The sequence below is a fragment of the Triturus cristatus genome, chromosome 12 (assembly GCF_964204655.1).
Source record: "Triturus cristatus chromosome 12, aTriCri1.1, whole genome shotgun sequence".
Taxonomy (NCBI): Eukaryota; Metazoa; Chordata; class Amphibia; order Caudata; family Salamandridae; genus Triturus; species Triturus cristatus.
In genome coordinates, this window is record NC_140595.1 from 266,014,419 (window position 1) to 266,038,753 (window position 24,335).

A 24,335-nucleotide genomic window follows, 5' to 3' on the forward strand; every position below is an offset into this window, starting at 1 on the left:
CTAACATCTCTGCATGTGTCCTGTACTCCACTTCTGACCATAGAGAACTCTCTAGGTCATTGCCCAACAAACATTCTACTGGGAGGTCTGCACTAACCACAACCCTTTTGAGGCCAGTTACCCCTCCCCATGAGAAGTTAACAACTGCCACACTATGTGAAGTAGTGGCATTGCTGGCATTGGTCACCAGGTAGTTCTCACCTGGTATGTACTGTCCAGGGTCCACAAAGCCTGGTGTCACCATGGTGACACTGGCACATGTGTCCCTGTAGGCTTGAGCCACTTTTTCATTAATTAAAGGAGTCTGTCTGTACTTGCCCAGGTTACTGGGGCTCACAGTCAGGGACACATCTATGTCCCCATCACAGATCAGGACTGCCTGTGTCAGGGTTCTGTCTAAGTCAGAATCTCCTTCAGTTCCCATAGTGATTCCCACTACACCCTTTGTCTGGGGACCAACACTGCTAACAGTAGTACTGGGAGCAGGTGCCTTAGGGGCAACAGTGTTGGGGGCTCCACCCTTCTTACAATCACTAGTCCAGTGAGTTGTATTCTTGCAATGATTGCACCAGGGTTTCTTTTGACCTTCTTTCTTCTTTCCCTTGGATTGTTGTTGGGACCCACCCTCCTTAGCAGTAGTTTGGGGCCCTGTTGAAGACTTCTGGTCTTTAGATTTCTGATCTCCACCCTTTTGGTCTGTTTTCTTCTGATCACCCCCTTGGCCCTGGTTCTGGTTCTTTTGCTTAACCCTGGTTCTGACCCATTTGTCTGCCTTCTTTCCCAATTCTTGGGGAGAGGTCAGATCAGAGTCAACCAAGTGTGGATGCAGTTGCTGGTTTTGACAGTTATTTAAAATCTGTTCTCTCATCATCAAATTGTACAATCCTGTATAATCAGATACCTTACTTCCCAGCAACCAACCCTCCAAAGCCTTAGTGGCACATTCAATGTATTCAGACCAGTCCTGAGTCTGTGTCTTCTGGGTGTCTCTGAACATTAACCTGTACTGTTCAGTGGTTAAGCCTAACCCATCAACTAGGACACTCTTCAGGACTCTGTAGTTTCTGACATCCTCCTCCCTAACAGTGAGGAGTCTGTCTCTGCCTCTTCCTTCAAAGGAGAGCCAGAGGATTGCTGCCCACTGGTCTTCAGGAACCTGCTGTACTTTGCAGGCTCTCTCAAGAGCAGTCATCCATTTTTGGATGTCATCCCCACTTTTTTAGGGGGGCACAACCTTAGACAGGTTCCTATTATCAAAGACCCTATCTTTGTCCTTAGGGACAATGCTGCCACCAGTGGGTATAGACCCACTCTCTTTATGCTGCCTAGCCTTGCTCAGTTTCTCTTCCATCAGAGCTACTTCTAGCTCCTGCTTCCTGATCCTCAGCTGGGCTTCTTGCATTCTGGCCTCATGCTCCCTCCTCTGAGGGGTGGTCATCCTCCTCCTGGAGTGACCTAGAGGCATGAGAAGCATTAGAGTCACCTGAGTGATTCCTTTTCCTCCCAAGCCCCTGGTTAAGTCCACTAGGGAGATCCAATGGGGTGATCCCATTGTCAGTCCCCAGTAGCCTTAAGTTAGCTGGGCCACGTATAACACTTGGCACTGGGCTAGTTCTCCCTTCATCCTCACTACCTTCTGTATCAGTACCCTTCTCACTTTCATCCTCTGTAGTATGAATCTCATCTAAGGGGTGACTATTGGAAAGGGGTACCTCAGTAGCATTTTCACAAGGGGGGCTTCCTGTTCCAGTACCTAAGGGACCTAACTGGGAGGCTTTCCTGAGAGCTTTCTGATCTTCATCAGCCTGTAAAAGCTCTCTGAGTTCAGCAGAAGTAGGATTCTTGGGCTGTTTAAGGCCCCTGATATTTGCCAACTGCCTGAGCTCATTTTGATTTAGGGTAGCAAAGAGAGTTGGTGCCCTCTGGGGGTCACTCTCGACAGAGATGGGTACCTTGGACCCCTCTGCCCCCTCCATTGCTCTTAAGTGTGGGTGGATGTGTTGCAATCTACCTACACTTGGGTTTACCTACTAAACCTATCTAGTAGTTGTAGTCAGGGTGTGCTACTCCCTTTGCTCTACAACACTAAGTTCAGTAGAACTTAAGTATATCTAATCTTGTTTTATATGTACCTACAGGTACCTATGTGATCTTTCAATTGGTAACCAAGAGATTACAATGGTAAAACACAGCAAGCTCAAATCCAACCGCTGCTCACCAATGTGAGAAGTTGGCCTGGTATATGATGTTCACTAGTTAAAGTGACCACCTTGTACCATGCCAAGCAACCCTTATGGTGTGGTTGTAAGTCAACCTTTTCGGACCATCTGCCCTAGTGGTAGCGTAGGCTAAGCAGTCTTTGAGGCTAAACTCGTGAAACGTGTTAAGCAGGCTGTTTTACCAAATGTAACCCCCCTTTATACCAATGAAAGGACACCACACAGATATAGATTGAAAATATATATGTATTTATTTCTCAAAGTATCCCCTAGACTCTTTATGAGCACAGGAGCACAAATCGTTAAACAAGAATACGTTAGAATACACAGAAGTTGCACTTTATATGGATAGGCCCTGGTGGCCGCTCGAACCATATACTAAAATAGTGGTATAAGTACCACGAACAGAAAAGGGAAAAGGCCTAGGGCCTCTAGAATCGCTGGGCCTACAAGGAGCTAACTTTAGTTAGTGACCAGGAGGTCCACGGGTTGCGTGTGCAGAGCAAATAGTCACACGCGGGCTCCCATAGGTTTTCAATGGGTGCGTAAAAGTTACAAAGTTACTGCAAAAAGGATCTTCCGGATGGACTATGAACTCAAGATTGGAAACACAGACACTAGAGATGATACTCTACACTTGGGCACCGGAGTGCCAGCTTTACCTCAACCACAGGAAGCGGGTGCATAGGTCTCGAAGTGCGTCGGGTTTCTTCTATCTGTTCAATGGAGCCTGAAGACAAAGATGCTGCAGGCGGTCGGTCCGGAAGAGATGCGGTGGATCCCAGAGTGGATCGGAGTTGTAGAAGACCTGTAAGCAGAGGGGACAGTGTTCACAGTCACTAGCCAGTGACCAGCGTGGCACCAGGTGGGTACCAGGTGATGTCGGGTGCAAACAGGAAGAAAGGTGTAGCTTGTCTCTGCAGCCACGTGGTCCCTGAAGGTCGACGACACCAAGAAGTCGGTTCACGAGCTGTCCCACAAAGGTTCTCGCTGTCGGCGGTGTCGGCGACTCGATCAAAGCAAACAAGCCTTAGCAAAAGCAATTGTTGTGGAAAACAAAATAAGCTGATGGTTCTGACCAGCAAGGTCAGAGGGACTGCTCCTTTGGAGGGGAGCAAGGGCCAGTCTGGAGCAACCAGACCAGTGGTGTAGTTCTTGAAGTTCGTCGCCAAGATGGCCACTAGCCAACGGGCCAGCAACCGGTTAGGCGCGTCGAGTGGCAAAATGCAGAAGGGCCCCACGCAGATCGTGGAGATGCTGGAGGGCTCACCTTTGGTGCAGATGCTGCTCGGGTGTTGGGCTTCTCAGATCCCAAAGCACAACTTGGAGGGAGCCTCGGTTGTTGCGCTTGCAGCTTGTCGTGGTCTTTTCAAGATGGCTGGCTCCACGTGTCTCGGTGCCTCCACGGGTTCCTTCTTTTCAGGGACTGTGGCTCGGGCGGTGAGAGGTCTGGAGGTCCAGGTCTTGTCAGTCTCTGGGCTCGGGCTCTGGCGGGAGGTGGCAGCAAAGCAGACGTTGATTCGCTGGATGGTGCTTGCGTTAGCAAGGTGGTCACTCCCTGACCACAGGGGAGATTGGCTTCAGTCCTCTGTGCGGCAGAGCGTCGAAGTTCCCGTCTTCTTCTTGTAGTTAAGTTGATTCCAGGATGTCTAAAGTCTTAGGACACAGCTCCTACCTTTATTCGGATTCTAGGGGCCGGACTACCTGCTAGGTCCCTCCCTAAGGGTGGGACCAGGAAGGGGGGTGGTTACACCCCCAATCCTTTGTCCAGCTCACCCCAGGCCCGGGACTGGTGTGCCCCAGGACCGGTTTGAACTGGCATATGCACCGAGGCTCCTTGTGAGCCTCAGGCATGTCTGATTCCTTTCAAGCCCTACCTGACCAATACACAAAATCCTGTCTGGGGTGGTGTACGCACCTCCCCTGGCAGGAAACCCTTTGTCCACACCTCCCAAGCTGGAAGGACTCCCAGCAGCAGGAGGGCATACTTGTGTCTGTGGTGGCAGCATCCATTTTGTGGAGCTGTGGCTATGTCTGATTTTACCCGGGTTTCAGGTACTGTACATGTCGTGTCCCTCTAGAAGGGTGGAATGCTAACCCCGTCGCCAGAATTGGCGAGGGGTTAGTATTCCAATTTGTATGACACCTTACTCGACATGTTTTGATAAAGCCAAACCAAAGATAGCATTTAACCGCGAGGTTCATAATGCACTTAAGAGTATATGGTATGACGATATCTGGAAACAGTAGAAGGAAGTGGTTCCGACCACTGCAGACAGGCTCAGCTCATGCCAGAGCACCATCTCACATGGAACCAAGCACTCTGCCTTCAGGATTGTTAAGGCCTGCCATAGGAGTGACTTATAGGTTAACATGTGTCCCATTTAAGGTTAGGTATAGGTATACTACACCTAAGTAAGAGGTGGTTACACCAACTTACCCCAGCTGAGTGATCAGCCAGTTGTGTCAAATTTGTTAGGCCAAGCCTGGGGTGGCATAATACATGCTTCAGCCCCTGGCAGGCCTTAGATACACCAATGCCCTGGGTACCTAGTGTACACTGGTACAGGGGCTCACAGGGTGATCCACTTCCAATTGGTTATGCACCTAGGGTGCATAGTGTAAATTTAGTAGAGAGAACAGCAGGCTGGGGGTCTGATTGGCAGGCCCACAGCCTCAATATGTCAAAAACCAGTGAAGCAAAAAGCAAATATTTGGGGTGACCATAGGATAGCAGACCCTACTCTCCTACATCTAGTTTTTTAAAATGTATAGGTTTGCTAGGTTTCCCTAGGTGCTGGCAGAGCTAGGGTTCAAAATCTACAGCTAGGCACTTTGCAAAAACGGGTCAGTTTTCACAGAGAAAATGTGGTGTGTCCACGTTGCGTTTTGGGCCATTTCCTGTCACAGGCACAAGGCCTACTCACACAAGTGTGGTACCATTTTTCTCAGAAGACTTTGACGAATGCGGGGTGGATGGAATTTTGTGCATCCACGCAGATCCCAGAACTTTACATCACAGAAATGTGAGGAAAATGTGTTTTTTTTAAAAACTAAGTTTGAGGTTGGCAAGGGATTCTGGGTAACAGACCTGGTGAGAAGCACACAAGTCACCCCATCCTGGATTTCCCTTGGTGTTTAGTCTTCAAAAATGTATAAGTTTGCTATGTTTCCCTGGGTACCGGCAGAGCTAGGGTTCAACATCTACAGCTAGGCACTTTGCAAAATTGTGTCAGTTTTCACTGTAAAATGTGGTGTGTCCACGTTGCGTTTTGGGCTGTTCCTGTTGTGGGCACTAGGCCTACCCACACAAGTGAGGTATCATGTTTCTTGTAAGACTTTGGGAAATGCGGGGTGGGTGGAATTTTGGGGATCCACGCAGATTCCAGAACTTTCCATCACAGAAATGTGAGGAAAATGTGGGTTTTTGGACAAATTTTGAAGTTTGTAAGGGATTCTGGGTAACAGAACCTGGTGAGAGCCAGTCAAATCACCCTATCCTGGATTTCCCTGGTTGTCTAGTTTAAAAAAATGTATAGGTTTGCTAGGTTTCCCTAGGTGCTGGCAGAGCTAGGGTTCACAATCTACAGCTGGCACTTTGCAAAAAAAGGGTCAGTTTTCACTGTGAAAATGTGGTGTGTCCATGTTGCGTTTTGGGCCGATTCCTTTCGCGGGCACTAAGCCTACGCATACAAGTGAGGTACCATCTTTCTCTGAAGACTTTGGGGAATGCGGGCTGGGTGGAATTTTGTGGATCCACGCAGATCCCAGATCTTTCCATCATAGAAATGTGAGGAAAATGTGTTTTTTTTGTACAAAGTTTGAGGTTTGATAGGGATTCTGGGTAACAGAAACTGGTGAGAGCCAGACAAGTCACCCCATCATGGATTCCCCTGGGTGTCTAGTTTATTAAAAATGTGTAGGATTGCTGTGTTTCCCAGGTTCCAGCAGAGCTAGGGTTCTAAATCTACAGCTAGGCACTTTGCAAAAACGGGTCAGTTTTCACGGAGAAAATGTGGTGTGTCCACGTTGCGTTTTGGGCCATTTCCTGTCACAGGCACAAGGCCTACTCACACAAGTGTGGTACCATTTTTCTCAGAAGACTTTGGGGAATGCGGGGTGGGTGGAATTTTGTGCATCCACGCAGATCCCAGAACTTTACATCACAGAAATGTGAGGAAAATGTGTTTTTAAAAAAAAACTAAGTTTGAGGTTGGCAAGGGATTCTGGGTAACAGACCTGGTGAGAAGCACACAAGTCACCCCATCCTGGATTTCCCTTGGTGTTTAGTCTTCAAAAATGTATAAGTTTGCTATGTTTCCCTGGGTACCGGCAGAGCTAGGGTTCAAAATCTACAGCAAGGCACTTTGCTAAATTGTGTCAGTTTTCACTGTAAAATGTGGTGTGTCCACGTTGTGTTTTGGGCTGTTCCTGTTGTGGGCACTAGGCCTACCCACACAAGTGAGGTATCATGTTTCTTGTAAGACTTTGGGAAATGCGGGGTGGGTGGAATTTTGGGGATCCACGCAGATTCCAGAACTTTCCATCACAGAAATGTGAGGAAAATGTGGATTTTTGGACAAATTTTGAAGTTTGTAAGGGATTCTGGGTAACAGAACCTGGTGAGAGCCAGTCAAATCACCCTATCCTGGATTTCCCTGGTTGTCTAGTTTTTAAAAATGTATAGGTTTGCTAGGTTTCCCTAGGTGCTGGCAGAGCTAGGGTTCAAAATCTACAGCTAGGCACTTTGCAAAAACGGGTCAGTTTTCACAGAGAAAATGTGGTGTGTCCACGTTGCGTTTTGGGCCATTTCCTGTCACAGGCACAAGGCCTACTCACACAAGTGTGGTACCATTTTTCTCAGAAGACTTTGGGGAATGCGGGGTGGGTGGAATTTTGTGCATCCACGCAGATCCCAGAACCTCTACATCACAGAAATGTGAGAAAAATGTGTTTTTTTTTAAAACTAAGTTTGAGGTTGGCAAGGGATTCTGGGTAACAGACCTGGTGAGAAGCACACAAGTCACCCCATCCTGGATTTCCCTTGGTGTTTAGTCTTCAAAAATGTATAAGTTTGCTATGTTTCCCTGGGTACCGGCAGAGCTAGGGTTCAACATCTACAGCTAGGCACTTTGCAAAATTGTGTCAGTTTTCACTGTAAAATGTGGTGTGTCCACGTTGCGTTTTGGGCTGTTCCTGTTGTGGGCACTAGGCCTACCCACACCAGTGAGGTATCATGTTTCTTGTAAGACTTTGGGGAATGCGGGGTGGGTGGAATTTTGTGCATCCACGCAGATCCCAGAACTTTACATCACAGAAATGTGAGGAAAATGTGTTTTTTTTTTAAAACTAAGTTTGAGGTTGGCAAGGGATTATGGGTAACAGACCTGGTGAGAGGCACACAAGTCACCCCATCCTGGATGTCCCTTGGTGTTTAGTCTTCAAAAATGTATAAGTTTGCTATGTTTCCCTGGGTACCGGCAGAGCTAGGGTTCAAAATCTACAGCTAGGCACTTTGCAAAATTGTGTCAGTTTTCACTGTAAAATGTGGTGTGTCCACGTTGCGTTTTGGGCTGTTCCAGTTGTGGGCACTTGGCCTACCCACACAAGTGAGGTATCATGTTTCTTGTAAGACTTTGGGAAATGCGGGGTGGGTGGAATTTTGTGGATCCATGCAGATTCCAGAACTTTCCATCACAGAAATGTGAGGAAAATGTGGGTTTTTGGACAAATTTTGAAGTTTGTAAGGGGTTCTGGGTAACAGAACCTGGTGAGAGCCAGTCAAATCACCCTATCCCGGATTTCCCTGGTTGTCTAGTTTTAAAATATGTATAGGTTTGCTAGGTTTCCCTAGGTGCTGGCAGAGCTAGGGTTCACAATCTACAGCTGGCACTTTGCAAAAAAAGGGTCAGTTTTCACTATGAAAATGTGGTGTGTCCATGTTGCTTTTTGGGCCGATTCCTTTCGCGGGCACTAAGCCTACGCATACAAGTGAGGTACCATCTTTCTCTGAAGACTTTGGGGAATGCGGGGTGGGTGGAATTTTGTGGATCCACGCAGATCCCAGATCTTTCCATCATAGAAATGTGAGGAAAATGTGTTTTTTTTGTACAAAGTTTGAGGTTTGATAGGGATTCTGGGTAACAGAAACTGGTGAGAGCCAGACAAGTCACCCCATCATGGATTCCACTGGGTGTCTAATTTATTAAAAATGTGTAGGATTGCTGTGTTTCCCAGGTGCCAGCAGAGCTAGGGTTCTCAATCTACAGCTAGGCACTTTGCAAAAACGGGTCAGTTTTCACAGAGAAAATGTGGTGTGTCCACGTTGCGTTTTGGGCCATTTCCTGTCACAGGCACAAGGCCTACTCACACAAGTGTGGTACCATTTTTCTCAGAAGACTTTGGGGAATGCGGGGTGGGTGGAATTTTGTGCATCCACGCAGATCCCAGAACTTTACATCACAGAAATGTGAGGAAAATGTGTTTTAAAAAAAAAACTAAGTTTGAGGTTGGCAAGGGATTCTGGGTAACAGACCTGGTGAGAAGCACACAAGTCACCCCATCCTGGATTTCCCTTGGTGTTTAGTCTTCAAAAATGTATAAGTTTGCTATGTTTCCCTGGGTACAGGCAGAGCTAGGGTTCAAAATCTACAGCTAGGCACTCTGCAAAATTGTGTCAGTTTTCACTGTAAAATGTGGTGTGTCCACGTTGTGTTTTGGGCTGTTCCTGTTGTGGGCACTAGGCCTACCCACACAAGTGAGGTATCATGTTTCTTGTAAGACTTTGGGAAATGCGGGGTGGGTGGAATTTTGTGGATCCACGCAGATTCCAGAACTTTCCATCACAGAAATGTGAGGAAAATGTGGGTTTTTGGACAAATTTTGAAGTTTGTAAGGGATTCTGGGTAACAGAACCTGGTGAGAGCCAGTCAAATCACCCTATCCTGGATTTCCCTGGTTGTCTAGTTTTTAAAAATGTATAGGTTTGCTAGTTTTCCCTAGGTGCTGGCAGAGCTAGGGTTCAAAATCTACAGCTAGGCACTTTGCACAAACGGGTCAGTTTTCACAGAGAAAATGTGGTGTGTCCACGTTGCGTTTTGGGCCATTTCCTGTCACAGGCACAAGGCCTACTCACACAAGTGTGGTACCATTTTTCTCAGAAGACTTTGGGGAATGCGGGGTGGGTGGAATTTTGTGCATCCACGCAGATCCCAGAACTTTACATCACAGAAATGTGAGGAAAATGTGTTTTTTTTAAAAACTAAGTTTGAGGTTGGCAAGGGATTCTGGGTAACAGACCTGGTGAGAAGCACACAAGTCACCCCATCCTGGATTTCCCTTGGTGTTTAGTCTTCAAAAATGTATAAGTTTGCTATGTTTCCCTGGGTACCCGCAGAGCTAGGGTTCAAAATCTACAGCTAGGCACTTTGCAAAATTGTGTCAGTTTTCACTGTAAAATGTGGTGTGTCCACGTTGTGTTTTGGGCTGTTCCTGTTGTGGGCACTAGGCCTACCCACACAAGTGAGGTATCATGTTTCTTGTAAGACTTTGGGAAATGCGGGGTGGGTGGAATTTTGTGGATCCACGCAGATTCCAGAACTTTCCATCACAGAAATGTTAGGAAAATATGGGTTTTTGGACAAATTTTGAAGTTTGTAAGGGATTCTGGGTAACAGAACCTGGTGAGAGCCAGTCAAATCACCCTATCCTGGATTTCCCTGGTTGTCTAGTTTTTAAAAATGTATAGGTTTGCTAGGTTTCCCTAAGTGCTGGCAGAGCTAGGGTTCAAAATCTACAGCTAGGCACTTTGCAAAAACGGGTCCGTTTTCACAGAGAAAATGTGGTGTGTCCACGTTGCGTTTTGGGCCATTTCCTGTCACAGGCACAAGGCCTACTCACACAAGTGTGGTACCATTTTTCTCAGAAGACTTTGGTGAATGCGGGGTGGGTGGAATTTTGTGCATCCACGCAGATCCCAGAACTTTACATCACAGAAATATGAGGAAAATGTGTTTTTTTTAAAAACTAAGTTTGAGGTTGGCAAGGGATTCTGGGTAACAGACCTGGTGAGAATCACACAAGTAACCCCATCCTGGATTTCCCTTGGTGTTAAGTCTTCAAAAATGTATAAGTTTGCTATGTTTCCCTGGGTACCGGCAGAGCTAGGGTTCAAAATCTACAGCTAGGCACTTTGCAAAATTGTGTCAGTTTTCACTGTAAAATGTGGTGTGTCCACGTTGCGTTTTGGGCTGTTCCTGTTGTGGGCACTAGGCCTACCCACACAAGTGAGGTATCATGTTTCTTGTAAGACTATGGGAAATGCGGGGTGGGTGGAATTATGTGGATCCACGCAGATTCCAGAACTTTCCATCACAGAAATGTGAGGAAAATGTGGGTTTTTGGACAAATTTTGAAGTTTGTAAGGGATTCTGGGTAACAGAACCTGGTGAGAGCCAGTCAAATCACCCTATCCTGGATTTCCGTGGTTGTCTAGTTTTTAAAAATGTATAGGTTTGCTAGGTTTCCCTAGGTGCTGGCAGAGCTAGGGTTCAAAATCTACAGCTAGGCACTTTGCAAAAATGGGTCAGTTTTCACAGAGAAAATGTGGTGTGTCCACGTTGCGTTTTGGGCCATTTCCTGTCACAGGCACAAGGCCTACTCACACAAGTGTGGTACCATTTTTCTCAGAAGACTTTGGGGAATGCGGGGTGGGTGGAATTTTGTGCATCCACGCAGATCCCAGAACTTTACATCACAGAAATGTGAGGAAAATGTGTTTTTATAAAAAAACTAAGTTTGAGGTTGGCAAGGGATTCTGGGTAACAGACCTGGTGAGAAGCACACAAGTCACCCCATCCTGGATTTCCCTTGGTGTTTAGTCTTCAAAAATGTATAAGTTTGCTATGTTTCCTTGGGTACCGGCAGAGCTAGGGTTCAAAATCTACAGCTAGGCACTTTGCAAAATTGTGTCAGTTTTCACTGTAAAATGTGGTGTGTCCACGTTGTATTTTGGGCTGTTCCTGTTGTGGGCACTAGGCCTACCCACACAAGTGAGGTATTATGTTTCTTGTAAGACTTTGGGAAATGTGGGGTGGGTGGAATTTTGTGGATCCACGCAGATTCCAGAACTTTCCATCACAGAAATGTGAGGAAAATATGGGTTTTTGGACAAATTTTGAAGTTTGTAAGGGATTCTGGGTAACAGAACCTGGTGAGAGCCAGTCAAATCACCCTATCCTGGATTTCCCTGGTTGTCTAGTTTTTAAAAATGTATAGGTTTGCTAGGTTTCCCTAGGTGCTGGCAGAGCTAGGGTTCAAAATCTACAGCTCGGCACAGGTCAGTTTTCACAGAGAAAATGCGGTGTGTCCACGTTGTGTTTTGGGCCATTTCCTGTCACAGGCACAAGGCCTACTCACACAAGTGTGGTACCATTTTTCTCAGAAGACTTTGGGGAATGCGGGGTGGGTGGAATTTTGTGCATCCACGCAGATCCCAGAACTTTACATCACAGAAATGTGAGGAAAATGTGTTTTTTTTCAAAACTAAGTTTGAGGTTGGCAAGGGATTCTGGGTAACAGACCTGGTGAGAAGCACACAAGTCACCCCATCCTGGATTTCCCTTGGTGTTTAGTCTTCAAAAATGTATAAGTTTGCTATGTTTCCCTGGGTACCGGCAGAGCTAGGGTTCAAAATCTACAGCTAGGCACTTTGCAAAATTGTGTCAGTTTTCACTGTAAAATGTGGTGTGTCCACGTTGTGTTTTGGGCTGTTCCTGTTGTGGGCACTAGGCCTACCCACACAAGTGAAGTATCATGTTTCTTGTACGACTTTGGGAAATGCGGGGTGGGTGGAATTTTGTGGATCCACGCAGATTCCAGAACTTTCCATCACAGAAATGTGAGGAAAATGTGGGTTTTTGGACACATTTTGAAGTTTGTAAGGGATTCTGGGTAACAGAACCTGGTGAGAGCCAGTCAAATCACCCTATCCTGGATTTCCCTGGTTGTCTAGTTTTTAAAAATGTATAGGTTTGCTAGGTTTCCCTAGGTGCTGGCAGAGCTAGGGTTCAAAATCTACAGCTAGGCACTTTGCACAAACGGGTCAGTTTTCACAGAGAAAATGTGGTGTGTCCACGTTGCGTTTTGGGCCATTTCCTGTCACAGGCACAATGCCTACTCACACAAATGTGGTACCATTTTTTTAGAAGACTTTGGGGAATGCGGGGTGGGTGGAATTTTGTGCATCCACGCAGATCCCAGAACTTTACATCACAGAAATGTGAGGAAAATGTGTTTTTTTTAAAAACTAAGTTTGAGGTTGGCAAGGGATTCTGGGTAACAGACCTGGTGAGAAGCACACAAGTCACCCCATCCTGGATTTCCCTTGGTGTTTAGTCTTCAAAAATGTATAAGTTTGCTATGTTTCCCTGGGTACCGGCAGAGCTAGGGTTCAAAATCTACAGCTAGGCACTTTGCAAAATTGTGTCAGTTTTCACTGTAAAATGTGGCGTGTCCACGTTGCGTTTTGGGCTGTTCCTGTTGTGGGCACTAGGCCTACCCACACAAGTGAGGTATCATGTTTCTTGTAAGACTTTGGGAAATGTGGGGTGGGTGGAATTTTGTGGATCCACGCAGATTCCAGAACTTTCCATCACAGAAATGTGAGGAAAATGTTGGTTTTTGGACAAATTTTGAAGTTTGTAAGGGATTCTGGGTAACAGAACCTGGTGAGAGCCAGTCAAATCACCCTATCCTGGATTTCCCTGGTTGTCTAGTTTTAAAAAATGTATAGGTTTGCTAGGTTTCCCTAGGTGCTGGCAGAGCTAGGGTTCACAATCTACAGCTGGCACTTTGCAAAAAAAGGGTCAGTTTTCACTATGAAAATGTGGTGTGTCCATGTTGCTTTTTGGGCCGATTCCTTTCGCGGGCACTAAGCCTACGCATACAAGTGAGGTATCATCTTTCTCTGAAGACTTTGGGGAATGCGGGCTGGGTGGAATTTTGTGGATCCACGCAGATCCCAGATCTTTCCATCATAGAAATGTGAGGAAAATGTGTTTTTTTTGTACAAAGTTTGAGGTTTGATAGGGATTCTGGGTAACAGAATCTGGTGAGAGCCAGACAAGTCACTCCATCATGGATTCCCCTGGGTGTCTAGTTTATTAAAAATGTTTAGGATTGCTGTGTTTCCCAGGTGCCAGCAGAGCTAGGGTTCTAAATCTACAGCTAGGCACTTTGCGAAAACGGGTCAGTTTTCACAGAGAAAATGTGGTGTGTCCACGTTGCGTTTTGGGCCATTTCCTGTCACAGGCACAAGGCCTACTCACACAAGTGTGGTACCATTTTTCTCAGAAGACTTTGGGGAATGCGGGGTGGGTGGAATTTTGTGCATCCACGCAGATCCCAGAACTTTACATCACAGAAATGTGAGGAAAATGTGTTTTTAAAAAAAAACTAAGTTTGAGGTTGACAAGGGATTCTGGCTTACAGACCTGGTGAGAAGCACACACGTCACCCCATCCTGGATTTCCCTTGGTGTTTAGTCTTCAAAAATGTATAAGTTTGCTATGTTTCCCTGGGTACCGGCAGAGCTAGGGTTCAAAATCTACAGCTAGGCACTTTGCAAAATTGTGTCAGTTTTCACTGTAAAATGTGGTGTGTCCACGTTGTGTTTTGGGCTGTTCCTGTTGTGGGCACTAGGCCTACCCACACAAGTGAAGTATCATGTTTCTTGTACGACTTTGGGAAATGCGGGGTGGGTGGAATTTTGTGGATCCACGCAGATTCCAGAACTTTCCATCACAGAAATGTGAGGAAAATGTGGGTTTTTGGACACATTTTGAAGTTTGTAAGGGATTCTGGGTAACAGAACCTGGTGAGAGCCAGTCAAATCACCCTATCCTGGATTTCCCTGGTTGTCTAGTTTTTAAAAATGTATAGGTTTGCTAGGTTTCCCTAGGTGCTGGCAGAGCTAGGGTTCAAAATCTACAGCTAGGCACTTTGCACAAACGGGTCAGTTTTCACAGAGAAAATGTGGTGTGTCCACGTTGCGTTTTGGGCCATTTCCTGTCACAGGCACAATGCCTACTCACACAAATGTGGTACCATTTTTTTAGAAGACTTTGGGGAATGCGGGGTGGGTGGAATTTTGTGCATCCACGCAGATCCCAGAACTTTACATCACAGAAATGTGAGGAAAATGTGTTTTTTTTAAAAACTAAGTTTGAGGTTGGCAAGGGATTCTGGGTAACAGACCTGGTGAGAAGCACACAAGTCACCCCATCCTGGATTTCCCTTGGTGTTTAGTCTTCAAAAATGTATAAGTTTGCTATGTTTCCCTGGGTACCGGCAGAGCTAGGGTTCAAAATCTACAGCTAGGCACTTTGCAAAATTGTGTCAGTTTTCACTGTAAAATGTGGCGTGTCCACGTTGCGTTTTGGGCTGTTCCTGTTGTGGGCACTAGGCCTACCCACACAAGTGAGGTATCATGTTTCTTGTAAGACTTTGGGAAATGTGGGGTGGGTGGAATTTTGTGGATCCACGCAGATTCCAGAACTTTCCATCACAGAAATGTGAGGAAAATGTTGGTTTTTGGACAAATTTTGAAGTTTGTAAGGGATTCTGGGTAACAGAACCTGGTGAGAGCCAGTCAAATCACCCTATCCTGGATTTCCCTGGTTGTCTAGTTTTAAAAAATGTATAGGTTTGCTAGGTTTCCCTAGGTGCTGGCAGAGCTAGGGTTCACAATCTACAGCTGGCACTTTGCAAAAAAAGGGTCAGTTTTCACTATGAAAATGTGGTGTGTCCATGTTGCTTTTTGGGCCGATTCCTTTCGCGGGCACTAAGCCTACGCATACAAGTGAGGTATCATCTTTCTCTGAAGACTTTGGGGAATGCGGGCTGGGTGGAATTTTGTGGATCCACGCAGATCCCAGATCTTTCCATCATAGAAATGTGAGGAAAATGTGTTTTTTTTGTACAAAGTTTGAGGTTTGATAGGGATTCTGGGTAACAGAATCTGGTGAGAGCCAGACAAGTCACTCCATCATGGATTCCCCTGGGTGTCTAGTTTATTAAAAATGTTTAGGATTGCTGTGTTTCCCAGGTGCCAGCAGAGCTAGGGTTCTAAATCTACAGCTAGGCACTTTGCGAAAACGGGTCAGTTTTCACAGAGAAAATGTGGTGTGTCCACGTTGCGTTTTGGGCCATTTCCTGTCACAGGCACAAGGCCTACTCACACAAGTGTGGTACCATTTTTCTCAGAAGACTTTGGGGAATGCGGGGTGGGTGGAATTTTGTGCATCCACGCAGATCCCAGAACTTTACATCACAGAAATGTGAGGAAAATGTGTTTTTAAAAAAAAACTAAGTTTGAGGTTGACAAGGGATTCTGGGTAACAGACCTGGTGAGAAGCACACACGTCACCCCATCCTGGATTTCCCTTGGTGTTTAGTCTTCAAAATGTATAAGTTTGCTATGTTTCCCTCGGTACCGGCAGAGCTAGGGTTCAAAATCTACAGCTAGGCACTTTGCAAAATTGTGTCAGTTTTCACTGTAAAATGTGGTGTGTCCACGTTGTGTTTTGGGCTGTTCCTGTTGTGGGCACTAGGCCTACCCACACAAGTGAGGTATCATGTTTCTTGTAAGACTTTGGGAAATGCGGGGTGGGTGGAATTTTGTGGATCCACGCAGATTCCAGAACTTTCCATCACAGAAATGTGAGGAAAATATGGGTTTTTGGATAAATTTTGAAGTTTGTAAGTGATTCTGGGAAACAGAACCTGGTGAGAGCCAGTCAAATCACCCTATCCTGGATTTCCCTGGTTGTCTAGTTTTTAAAAATGTACAGGTTTGCTAGGTTTCCCTAGGTGCTGGCAGAGCTAGGGTTCAAAATCTACAGCTAGGCACTTTGCAAAAACGGGTCAGTTTTCACAGAGAAAATGTGGTGTGTCCACGTTGCATTTTGGGCCATTTCCTGTCACAGGCACAAGGCCTACTTACACAAGTGTGGTACCATTTTTCTCAGAAGACTTTGGGGAATGCGGGGTGGGTGGAATTTTGTGCATCCACGCAGATCCCAGAACTTTACATCACAGAAATGTGAGGAAAATGTGTTTTTTTTTAAAACTAAGTTTGAGGTTGGCAAGGGATTATGGGTAACAGACCTGGTGAGAAGCACACAAGTCACCCCATCCTGGATGTCCCTTGGTGTTTAGTCTTCAAAAATGTATAAGTTTGCTATGTTTCCCTGGGTACCGGTAGAGCTAGGGTTCAAAATCTACAGCTAGGCACTTTGCAAAATTGTGTCAGTTTTCACTGTAAAATGTGGTGTGTCCACGTTGTGTTTTGGGCTGTTCCTGTTGTGGGCACTAGGCCTACCCACACAAGTGAGGTATCATGTTTCTTGTATGACTTTGGGAAATGCGGGGTGGGTGGAATTTTGTGGATCCACGCAGATTCCAGAACTTTCCATCACAGAAATGTGAGGAAAATGTGGGTTTTTGGACACATTTTGAAGTTTGTAAGGGATTCTGGGTAACAGAACCTGGTGAGAGCCAGTCAAATCACCCTATCCTGGATTTCCCTGGTTGTCTAGTTTTTAAAAATATATAGGTTTGCTAGGTTTCCCTAGGTGCTGGCAGAGCTAGGGTTCAAAATCTACAGCTAGGCACTTTGCAAAAACGGGTCAGTTTTCACAGAGAAAATGTGGTGTGTCCACGTTGCGTTTTGGGCCATTTCCTGTCACAGGCACAAGGCCTACTCACACAAGTATGGTACCATTTTTCTCAGAAGACTTTGGGGAATGCGGGGTGGGTGGAATTTTGTGCATCCACGCAGATACCAGAACTTTACATCACAGAAATGTGAGGAAAATGTGTTTTGAAAAAAAACTAAGTTTGAGGTTGGCAAGGGATTCTGGGTAACAGACCTGGTGAGAAGCACACAAGTCACCCCATCCTGGATTGCCCTTGGTGTTTAGTCTTCAAAAATGTATAAGTTTGCTATGTTTCCCTGGGTACCGGCAGAGCTAGGGTTCAAAATCTACAGCTAGGCACTTTGCAAAATTGTGTCAGTTTTCACTGTAAAATGTGGTGTGTCCACGTTGCGTTTTGGGCTGTTCCTGTTGTGGGCACTTGGCCTACCCACACAAGTGAGGTATCATGTTTCTTGTAAGAGTTTGGGAAATGCGGGGTGGGTGGAATTTTGTGGATCCATGCAGATTCCAGAACTTTCCATCACAGAAATGTGAGGAAAATGTGGGTTTTTGGACAAATTTTGAAGTTTGTAAGGGGTTCTGGGTAACAGAACCTGGTGAGAGCCAGTCAAATCACCCTATCCCGGATTTCCCTGGTTGTCTAGTTTTAAAATATGTATAGGTTTGCTAGGTTTCCCTAGGTGCTGGCAGAGCTAGGGTTCACAATCTACAGCTGGCACTTTGCAAAAAAAGGGTCAGTTTTCACTATGAAAATGTGGTGTGTCCATGTTGCTTTTTGGGCCGATTCCTTTCGCGGGCACTAAGCCTACGCATACAAGTGAGGTACCATCTTTCTCTGAAGACTTTGGGGAATGCGGGCTGGGTGGAATTTTGTGGATCCACGCAGATCCCAGATCTTTCCATCATAGAAATGTGAGGAAAATGTGTTTTTTTTGTACAAAGTTTGAGGTTTGATAGGGATTCTGGGTAACAGAAACTGGTGAGAGCCAGACAAGTCACCCCATCATGGATTCCCCTGGGTGTCTAATTTATTAAAAATGTGTAGGATTGCTGTGTTTCCCAGGTGCCAGCAGAGCTAGGGTTCTAAATCTACAGCTAGGCACTTTGCAAAAACGGGTCAGTTTTCACAGAGAAAATGTGGTGTGTCCACGTTGCGTTTTGGGCCATTTCCTGTCACAGGCACTAGGCCTACTCACACAAGTGTGGTACCATTTTTCTCAGAAGACTTTGGGGAATGTGGGGTGGGTGGAATTTTGTGCATCCACGCAGATCCCAGAACTTTACATCACAGAAATGTGAGGAAAATGTGTTTTTAAAAAAAAAACTAAGTTTGAGGTTGGCAAGGGATTCTGGGTAACAGACCTGGTGAGAAGCACACAAGTCACCCCATCCTGGATTTCCCTTGGTGTTTAGTCTTCAAAAATGTATAAGTTTGCTATGTTTCCCTGGGTACAGGCAGAGCTAGGGTTCAAAATCTACAGCTAGGCACTCTGCAAAATTGTGTCAGTTTCCACTGTAAAATGTGGTGTGTCCACGTTGTGTTTTGGGCTGTTCCTGTTGTGGGCACTAGGCCTACCCACACAAGTGAGGTATCATGTTTCTTGTAAGACTTTGGGAAATGCGGGGTGGGTGGAATTTTGTGGATCCACGCAGATTCCAGAACTTTCCATCACAGAAATGTGAGGAAAATGTGGGTTTTTGGACAAATTTTGAAGTTTGTAAGGGATTCTGGGTAACAGAACCTGGTGAGAGCCAGTCAAATCACCCTATCCTGGATTTCCCTGGTTGTCTAGTTTTTAAAAATGTATAGGTTTGCTAGGTTTCCCTAAGTGCTGGCAGAGCTAGGGTTCAAAATCTACAGCTAGGCACTTTGCAAAAACGGGTCAGTTTTCACAGAGAAAATGTGGTGTGTCCACGTTGCGTTTTGGGCCATTTCCTGTCACAGGCACAAGGCCTACTCACACAAGTGTGGTACCATTTTTCTCAGAAGACTTTGGGGAATGCGGGGTGGGTGGAATTTTGTGCATCCACGCAGATCCCAGAACTTTACATCACAGAAATGTGAGGAAAATGTGTTTTTTTTAAAAACTAAGTTTGAGGTTGGCAAGGGATTCTGGGTAACAGACCTGGTGAGAAGCACACAAGTCACCCCATCCTGGATTGCCCTTGGTGTTTAGTCTTCAAAAATGTATAAGTTTGCTATGTTTCCCTGGGTACCGGCAGAGCTAGGGTTCAAAATCTACAGTTAGGCACTTTGCAAAATTGTGTCAGTTTTCACTGTAAAATGTGGTGTGTCCACGTTGCGTTTTGGGCTGTTCCTGTTGTGGGCACTTGGCCTACCCACACAAGTGAGGTATCATGTTTCTTGTAAGACTTTGGGAAATGCGGGGTGGGTGGAATTTTGTGGATCCATGCAGATTCCAGAACTTTCCATCACAGAAATGTGAGGAAAATGTGGGTTTTTGGACAAATTTTGAAGTTTGTAAGGGGTTCTGGGTAACAGAACCTGGTGAGAGCCAGTCAAATCACCCTATCCCGGATTTCCCTGGTTGTCTAGTTTTAAAATATGTATAGGTTTGCTAGGTTTCCCTAGGTGCTGGCAGAGCTAGGGTTCACAATCTACAGCTGGCACTTTGCAAAAAAAGGGTCAGTTTTCACTATGAAAATGTGGTGTGTCCATGTTGCTTTTTGGGCCGATTCCTTTCGCGGGCACTAAGCCTACGCATACAAGTGAGGTACCATCTTTCTCTGAAGACTTTGGGGAATGCGGGCTGGGTGGAATTTTGTGGATCCACGCAGATCCCAGAACTTTCCATCACAGAAATGTGAGGAAAATGTGGGTTTTTGGACAAATGTTGAAGTTTGTAAGGGATTCTGGGTAACAGAACCTGGTGAGAGCCAGTCAAATCACCCTATCCTGGATTTCCCTGGTTGTCTAGTTTTTAAAAATGTATAGGTTTGCTAGGTTTCCCTAAGTGCTGGCAGAGCTAGGGTTCAAAATCTACAGCTAGGCACTTTGCAAAAACGGGTCAGTTTTCACAGAGAAAATGTGGTGTGTCCACGTTGCGTTTTGGGCCATTTCCTGTCACAGGCACAAGGCCTACTCACACAAGTGTGGTACCATTTTTCTCAGAAGACTTTGGGGAATGCGGGGTGGGTGGAATTTTGTGCATCCACACAGATCCCAGAACTTTACATCACAGAAATGTGAGGAAAATGTGTTTTTTTAAAAAACTAAGTTTGAGGTTGGCAAGGGATTCTGGGTAACAGACCTGGTGAGAAGCACACAAGTCACCCCATCCTGGATTTCCCTTGGTGTTAAGTCTTCAAAAATGTATAAGTTTGCTATGTTTCCCTGGGTACCGGCAGAGCTAGGGTTCAAAATCTACAGCTAGGCACTTTGCAAAATTGTGTCAGTTTTCACTGTAAAATGTGGTGTGTCCACGTTGCGTTTTGGGCTGTTCCAGTTGTGGGCACTAGGCCTACCCACACAAGTGAGGTATCATGTTTCTTGTAAGACTTTGGGAAATGCGGGGTGGGTGGAATTTTGTGGATCCACGCAGATTCCAGAACTTTCCATCACAGAAATGTGAGGAAAATGTGGGTTTTTGGACAAATTTTGAAGTTTGGAAGGGATTCTGGGTAACAGAACCTGGTGAGAGCCAGTCAAATCACCCTATCCTGGATTTCCCTGGTTGTCTAGCTTTTAAAAATGTATAGGTTTGCTAGGTTTCCCTAGGTGCTGGCAGAGCTAGGGTTCAAAATCTACAGCTAGGCACATTGCAAAAACGGGTCAGTTTTCACAGAGAAAATGTGGTGTGTCCACGTTGCGTTTTGGGCCATTTCCTGTCACAGGCACAAGGCCTACTCACACAAGTGTGGTACCATTTTTCTCAGAAGACTTTGGGGAATGCGGGGTGGGTGGAATTTTGTGCATCCACGCAGATCCCAGAACTTTACATCACAGAAATGTGAGGAAAATGTGTTTTTATAAAAAAACTAAGTTTGAGGTTGGCAAGGGATTCTGGGTAACAGACCTGGTGAGAAGCACACAAGTCACCCCATCCTGGATTTCCCTTGGTGTTTAGTCTTTAAAAATGTATAAGTTTGCTATGTTTCCCTGGGTACCGGCAGAGCTAGGGTTCAAAATCTACAGCTAGGCACTTTGCAAAATTGTGTCAGTTTTCACTGTAAAATGTGGTGTGTCCACGTTGTGTTTTGGGCTGTTCCTGTTGTGGGCACTAGGCCTACCCACACAAGTGAGGTATCATGTTTCTTGTAAGACTTTGGGAAATGCGGGGTGGGTGGAATTTTGTGGATCCACGCAGATTCCAGAACTTTCCATCACAGAAATGTGAGGAAAATGTGGGTTTTTGGACAAATTTTGAAGTTTGGAAGGGATTCTGGGTAACAGAACCTGGTGAGAGCCAGTCAAATCACCCTATCCTGGATTTCCCTGGTTGTCTAGCTTTTAAAAATGTATAGGTTTGCTAGGTTTCCCTAGGTGCTGGCAGAGCTAGGGTTCAAAATCTACAGCTAGGCACATTGCAAAAACGGGTCAGTTTTCACAGAGAAAATGTGGTGTGTCCACGTTGCGTTTTGGGCCATTTCCTGTCACAGGCACAAGGCCTACTCACACAAGTGTGGTACCATTTTTCTCAGAAGACTTTGGGGAATGCGGGGTGGGTGGAATTTTGTGCATCCACGCAGATCCCAGAACTTTACATCACAGAAATGTGAGGAAAATGTGTTTTTATAAAAAAACTAAGTTTGAGGTTGGCAAGGGATTCTGGGTAACAGACCTGGTGAGAAGCACACAAGTCACCCCATCCTGGATTTCCCTTGGTGTTTAGTCTTTAAAAATGTATAAGTTTGCTATGTTTCCCTGGGTACCGGCAGAGCTAGGGTTCAAAATCTACAGCTAGGCACTTTGCAAAATTGTGTCAGTTTTCACTGTAAAATGTGGTGTGTCCACGTTGTGTTTTGGGCTGTTCCTGTTGTGGGCACTAGGCCTACCCACACAAGTGAGGTATCATGTTTCTTGTAAGACTTTGGGAAATGTGGGGTGGGTGGAATTTTGTGGATCCACGCATCTTCCAGAACTTTCCATCACAGAAATGTGAGGAAAATATGGGTTTTTGGACAAATTTTGAAGTTTTAAGGGATTCTGGGTAACAGAACCTGGTGAGAGCCAGTCAAATCACCCTATCCTGGATTTCCCTGGTTGTCTAGTTTTTAAAAATGTATAGGTTTGCTAGGTTTCCCTAGGTGCTGGCAGAGCTAGGGTTCAAAATCTACAGCTAGGCACGGGTCAGTTTTCACAGAGAAAATGCGGTGTGTCCACGTTGTGTTTTGGGCCATTTCCTGTCACAGGCACAAGGCCTACTCACACAAGTGTGGTACCATTTTTCTCAGAAGACTTTGGGGAATGCGGGGTGGGTGGAATTTTGTGCATCCACGCAGATCCCAGAACTTTACATCACAGAAATGTGAGGAAAATGTGTTTTTTTTCAAAACTAAGTTTGAGGTTGGCAAGGGATTCTGGGTAACAGACCTGGTGAGAAGCACACAAGTCACCCCATCCTGGATTTCCCTTGGTGTTTAGTCTTCAAAAATGTATAAGTTTGCTATGTTTCCCTGGGTACCGGCAGAGCTAGGGTTCAAAATCTACAGCTAGGCACTTTGCAAAATTGTGTCAGTTTTCACTGTAAAATGTGGTGTGTCCACGTTGTGTTTTGGGCTGTTCCTGTTGTGGGCACTAGGCCTACCCACACAAGTGAAGTATCATGTTTCTTGTAAGACTTTGGGAAATGCGGGGTGGGTGGAATTTTGTGGATCCACGCAGATTCCAGAACTTTCCATCACAGAAATGTGAGGAAAATGTGGGTTTTTGGACAAATTTGGAAGTTTGTAAGGGATTCTGGGTAACAGAACCTGGTGAGAGCCAGTCAAATCACCCTATCCTGGATTTCCCTGGTTGTCTAGTTTTTAAAAATGTATAGGTTTGCTAGGTTTCCCTAGGTGCTGGCAGAGCTAGGGTTCAAAATCTACAGCTAGGCACTTTGCACAAACGGGTCAGTTTTCACAGAGAAAATGTGGTGTGTCCACGTTGCGTTTTGGGCCATTTCCTGTCACAGGCACAAGGCCTACTCACACAAGTGTGGTACCATTTTTCTCAGAAGACTTTGGGGAATGCGGGGTGGGTGGAATTTTGTGCATCCACGCAGATCCCAGAACTTTACATCATAGAAATGTGAGGAAAATGTGTTTTTAAAAAAAACTAAGTTTGAGGTTGGCAAGGGATTCTGGGTAACAGACCTGGTGAGAAGCACACAAGTCACCCCATCCTGGATTTCCCTTGGTGTTTAGTCTTCAAAAATGTATAAGTTTGCTATGTTTCCCTGGGTACCGGCAGAGCTAGGGTTCAAAATCTACAGCTGGGCACTTTGCAAAATTGTGTCAGTTTTCACTGTAAAATGTGGTGTGTCCACGTTGCGTTTTGGGCTGTTCCTGTTGTGGGCACTAGGCCTACCCACACAAGTGAGGTATCATGTTTCTTGTAAGACTTTGGGAAATGTGGGGTGGGTGGAATTGTGTGGATCCACGCAGATTCCAGAACTTTCCATCACAGAAATGTGAGGAAAATGTGGGTTTTTGGACAAATTTTGAAGTTTGTAAGGGATTCTGGGTAACAGAACCTGGTGAGAGCCAGTCAAATCACCCTATCCTGGATTTCCCTGGTTGTCTAGTTTTAAAAAATGTATAGGTTTGCTAGGTTTCCCTAGGTGCTGGCAGAGCTAGGGTTCACAATCTACAGCTGGCACTTTGCAAAAAAAGGGTCAGTTTTCACTATGAAAATGTGGTGTGTCCATGTTGCTTTTTGGGCCGATTCCTTTCGCGGGCACTAAGCCTACGCATACAAGTGAGGTATCATCTTTCTCTGAAGACTTTGGGGAATGCGGGCTGGGTGGAATTTTGTGGATCCACGCTGTGAGAAGTTGGCCTGGTATATGATGCTCACTAGTTAAAGTGATCACCTTGTACCATGCCAAGCAACCCTTATGGTGTGGTTGTAAGTCAACCTTTTCGGACTAGCTGCCCTAGTGGTAGCGTAGGCTAAGCAGTCTTTGAGGCTAAACTCGTGAAGCGTGTTAAGCCAGCTGTTTTACCAAATGTAACCCCCTTTTATACCAATGGAAGGACAACACACAGATATATATTCAAAATATATATGTATTTATTTCTCAAAGTAACCCCTAGTCTCTTTATGAGCACAGGAGCACAAATCGTCAAACAAGATTACAGTAGAATACACAGAAGTTGCACTTTATATGGATAGGCCCTGGTGGCCACTCGAACCATATACTAAAATAGTGGTATAAGTACCACGAACAGAAAA